The sequence below is a fragment of the Magnolia sinica genome, chromosome 18, assembly GCF_029962835.1.
Source record: "Magnolia sinica isolate HGM2019 chromosome 18, MsV1, whole genome shotgun sequence".
NCBI classification, from domain to species: domain Eukaryota; kingdom Viridiplantae; phylum Streptophyta; class Magnoliopsida; order Magnoliales; family Magnoliaceae; genus Magnolia; species Magnolia sinica.
Window position 1 is genome coordinate 7,642,952 of NC_080590.1, and position 5,374 is coordinate 7,648,325.

The window sequence follows — 5,374 nt, forward strand, 5'->3', positions numbered from 1 at the left end:
TAAAATATTATTTTAGGTATGAAATAAAAAAATCAGCTAAATCAATGGCTCAAGTGGACCACACGGTAGGAAACATAAAGATTAAATCAAATTTGCTTCCTATGGTGTGGTCCCCTTGGGCCTTCAATATACTCTAATTTTGGGATCATGAACGAAAATAATTTATTAAAATTAATTAATGTTAGGAATGGATAAACCAAATACATCTTGGTGGGCCCGACGGAGCCCCTGACAGGACCGTCCATTTCTCTCTCTCTCTCTCTCTCTCTCTCTCTCTCTCTCTTTCTCTATCTCTCTCTCCCAATCTCTGCTCCATCTTTCTCATTCTCCTCCCTCTCTCTCCAATGTATCTCCGCCATCTCTTCTATCTCTCTCCATTGCAGCAGCCGTGAAGCTCCTACCTGAAGAAACACACGCTATTCGAAACCCTTCTCATATCTTTGAGGCATCTTTTAAAACCGAAGGAATCTGATGCTCCTGTCCATAGGTTTGATATCTTCCTCTCTTTGTGTCTCTTTTTCTGTCTTTCAGATTTCATGCATGCTAACTGTTTGATGAAATGGATAGATGAAATGGCATGCTATATGTTTGATAAAATGGCTAGATGAAATGGCATGCTATTTGTTTGATGAAATGGCTAGATTTCATGCATACTATCTGTTTGATGAAATGGCGTGCTAAAAAGTCTGTTTGAATGGCTGCAAAACTATGCCATTTGTACATTTAAAGAGCCACCATCATTTTTAAGTTGGAAGAACTAACAATGGAGTTTAGTGTCATTTGATATTAAATAGGTTTTTCAATAAAGCACATCTTATTTATATATTTGTTGGAGGGCTTGGCCCGAACACCAGCTATGAGGATCTCAGATAAGACTTTTCTCAATATGGTGAGATTATCTCTGTAAAGATACCAGTTGGGGAAGGATGCGGGTTCGTTCAGTTTGCTTAGCGGTATAATTTCTGACCATGGTTCAATAGAAAACATGATGGAATCCCCTTCACAATATCTCTACAATTCTTAATGTTATTTTCAATTTTGCACTTTATTATTCTTGGCAAAAACCATGCTAAGGAGGCGTGGCAGAGGTTGAATGGGACAGTCATTGGGAAGTAGACGGTTCGTCTTTCATGGGGTCGTAATCTAGCCAACAAGCAGGTAAATGGATCTTTAGAAGTTCATCTTATGACCCACTTGTATTTTCACTTATTTTGGTTGGAGGCTGAATTCCCTATTCATTCCAAACAGGGAACTTCCATGTTTGGAGCTTAGTTTGTAGATGTGGGGCTCATGGTTCGTTTGTCCAAGCCATTGATCTGACAGCCCCATCATGGATGGACCATTCCCCCAAAATCTCCCAATTGGAAGATCTTAGCATTAAAGCTTTGGTCTTTCCTCAATTGAATGTGGTTTTTTCGTGTGTTTCTAACTAATTATTCGCAATTTCGCATGCCAACTGCAGGGAGGTTGATGAAAGTTGCATAAAACTTTGAAAGGTTTGGGCATTGTGTTCAAGTAGAGATTTCTTGCATTGATAGTTCTTTGAAAATAAAATGTATTGATCTGTTTAGCAGTACAATACTTGATTTATTCTTCAATTTGGTATTATGCCTTATGTTTAAATTGGCATAAAACTCCCATAAATATCGAGTCAAACCTTTATTTGGGCATTACAATATTGTAAGCAATTTGGGATTTGTATTTTAACATTCTAGGTTACATAAAGATGATACCTAATGGTTTCCTGTAATGCAACGGATGCGGTTTAAATCTCTATGGGCTCCAAGGATCATTTGCCTATTAGGAATTACTTCTATACCTAATGGTTTCTGTCAGTTTTTATTCAAGGATCATTTGCCTATTAGCAATGATCTGCTGGGTAAGAAATAGCTTTGTTAGTTCCTGCTGATTCAACTGCATTATCTGCATTGCCGTAGTAATATATAGCACATTGTGTAATGAAATCTATTGATGTTTCTGCACTCTGCTGTGAATTAAAATATTAATTATCACTTAGATTCTGTTTTCTCTTTATATAGTAGACTTTCTTTTTTCAAAACTTTTTTGTTAATAACAACAACAACAGGGAGGTTGCTGAATTTGCAATTCAATGGGTTTGTGTTTAAGGACTGGTTTCCAATGCTTGCTGTATGTTTTGTTGCATGCATGGATTGTTGTGTACTTAATGTAAGGCAACTTGTCTAAATTTAGTGAGATTTCCTAATGTAGTCGATAATCTGTGAAGGAGGTAAGGTAAGTAGACCATGTAAATGCGGCAATCCCTTCTCCTTAGGTGATTTGCCTACTTTTGGTTCTGTTTGAATGCACTAAGGAATTGGATTGTGATGATTAGTTTGATAGAGTGGAAATGGTGGAATTGTAATTACCTTCTGAGTACTTAGAAGGAGGATTTACCCTCAAATCATAGTTTGTTTCCCCTAGACTCCAACTTGGCAATAATGAAATTACAATTGGGAGTGGAGTCCCTTACAATAAACAGTTGAGGAAATTGCAATTTGGCCACTTCCAATGTATTATCCTAGTTATTGCAATTCAATTCATTGGTGAATCCAAGCACAGCCTTAGATTTCCACTAGTGGTGGAATTTGTCTGGTTTTTACTGTGAACAGAAGCATTCTCATTAATGGCACCATGGTTTAAATGATCAACCAGTACGACTCTATATTTTTTGAGTCATATCAGTTATTGTTTGAATTGTGGACCAAAAGCATCCTGTCCACTCATCTAGTAGGCCACATATGTATGCCGCACATGTGGACTGTTTGCAATTCTTGTACCATCCATTGTATTGTGCATGAGTAGCACAACCGATTTGTTTTAGTTGGCCTGATTTATGCGCCATGTCAACCACATGGTGGGGGCCCACCTGATGCATGGTTTGGGTGCCCCACAAACCAACTGAAAATATCAAGCAGCACAAGAAGCCAAATAATTTTCTATTACAATTCCAAATATATAAATGAAACAATCTAGATAATATCACCAAAAGGGCATTGTTTGGATTTCTTACCACTGTTATGACATAGGCACTAATGAATTGAATTGAAATAACTAATCCAGCGGAGATGAAAGTCTTGAAGTTGCAACTACTTTCTCAAGGTATATTCACAATGTGGAAGTCTCCTTCAAATTGAGTTTCTTTCTTCTCAAGTCCAACTCAAAACTAACACGGTGTAGGGAAGTTGCTTTGACTTCACTTCAAGTGGTATCATTACTCATAAAATGAAATGAAATGCTTATGGAAAATGTGTGTGAGATCTGAACGGAACATCAGGTAGGCTCTACCTTGGATCAGCTATATCCAGAAAGTAGCAATGATTGGCTGATCTTGACCGTTGGAATGGAAGGATTGTCTTATAGAAAATGGACGGTCAAAGAACTTCATGAAGAGTTTGTCTGGCTCTTTTGTTTATATATTCTAATTTATGCATGCGTCCTTTTCTTCTTGATTGTGCATTCCACCAGAAGCAAAATCAGAACAACTTCAAAGGGGAGAACAGATGGTTTAGGACATCATTAGTCTGGACGGTAAAACAAATATTCTAATGTTCCCCGGCAGCACAGGCCCAATTTTTAGGACAGAAGATCTAAGTAGTGGACAACCTAATTCATCCATAACGAACATCCGATGTGGGTGTTCCACATCTGATCTTTTTTCTTTCTATTTTAGTATTGAAAAAAGAAAGTCTTAAGAAAATATAAGAAAATATAAGAAAAAAGATTTAAAAAATCTGTTAACTAGGCAATTAATCTAGACCTAAAATTAGTTTATTTTTCATACACAGAGAAAGAAATCAGCTTTAGGTGCAGCTCAAAATTCCCACTTACAGAAGAAGAGGAATCTAAGCAAAACGCAGTGACAACAAATCAAAAAATGCCACGTACTCTTGTCATGCTGAGGCTGATACTGACCATGGTTGGAAGAAAGCTATCCCGCAATCCCACCACTAAAGTGTTTTGGGCCTTGTCTGGTCTTTGATTTCATTCAGGTAAATATTACACTCAATTCTTGTGTTTGTTGGTTGCCTTTTTAGCTACTGATCATTTTTACTTAATTATTTTTTATTATTTTTTTGAAAAATAATTTCTATTTAATTATAATTATTGAAAATGTATGGATGTTGCAGGTGGGGTATTGGCATGCCCAGCTTGGTGAAATATTCTATAACGATAATTTCATATGCTGGACTTGGAATGGCCATGTTTAGCTTAGGTATGTATGGTTTTCATGTTCTCATGTCGATATCTACACCCACTTCTTTTAGGTGTGTGTACCTTATTTTTAACTTATAGTTGTAGAATTATGCCATGCGGATTCTATGGATCCAGAGCCACTGAGGTCAATTTATCATTTTATTGATACGGTTATGATTGGATTATATGATTCCAGTCCAATCTCTGCTCTTTTTCTTTTTGCCATTTTATGTATGTGTGATTGAACTGTATAATTCCAATGCAGTTGTTTGTTCTATTTCCATTTGTATTGTGGATATTATTCCTGGGGTGGGAAGGTTGAAAAGCATAATCTGCATATTCATTTCATGTCTGCCCCAAATCTACAGTTTGTACATAATGAGATTTTTTTTTCACTTATCTTGAGTCGTCTGAAAATTTGTAGTTGTTTGATTTGTTATTAAATGGTTAAATATTGATGAAAGGATTTAATCTTATGGCAGGATGGTTATACGGCGCCCGATGACGATGAATATAATTTTTCTTTTTAGAAACGTAAGTTAGAGTATTTTTAAATTGGTTTAAACTCTTGTTTCTCTCAATTTTTATTTATATATTTACTTTTAAAATTCAGATACGAGATCATTATTATAATTTTTATTAGGGAATGTACTGGTAAGAGATTCTGTTATTATAATTTTTTTAGAAGAATTAGCTACGGCTATTAACCGTAGATTTTTATCAGAAACCGTAGTTGTCGTTCACTTCAGCCTAATGCTACAGCTCTATTGTACTTTCAGCGGCAAATATAATCCGTAGCTGTAGATGATTTGCTGGTACAGACAATATAGCTATGGATTAATTGCTCTGAGACCTATTGCTAGGGAATCAATTGCTACGGATTTACTACCGAAAAAACCGTAGCTTTTTCCCCTTTTTCTGGTATTGAATTCATCATCTATGACACACAATATTAATCATGAACTCCAGCACCAATTTTATTGCTCATTATTACAAACATGAATCTATACTAAGACTCTTTTAATCAGGCCATGCCAATGATGTATTTATGCCACATCCTATGTCAAGTTTCATAAAAATCTTCACCACTTATCCTTGAGAAAAAAAAAAAAAAAAAAACAAAGAAGAAAGAATATCTTCACCTCTTTGGGAAAACTTC

The 5,374-nt window shown here is 35.9% G+C and overlaps 1 long non-coding RNA gene across 2 annotated transcripts; it reads left to right on the forward strand.

Moving 5' to 3' along the window:
* Positions 1-698: 698 nt before the first annotated feature.
* Positions 699-4,494, forward strand: LOC131232970 (uncharacterized). 2 transcript variants are annotated; one of them, XR_009165007.1, is made up of 3 exons: positions 699-1,496; positions 3,807-4,010; positions 4,149-4,494. It is a non-coding gene; the product is annotated as an uncharacterized LOC131232970 (long non-coding RNA). The 2 variants fall into 2 exon arrangements; XR_009165008.1 differs by having other exon boundaries at positions 699-1,158.
* The last annotated feature ends 880 nt before the right edge of the window (positions 4,495-5,374 follow it).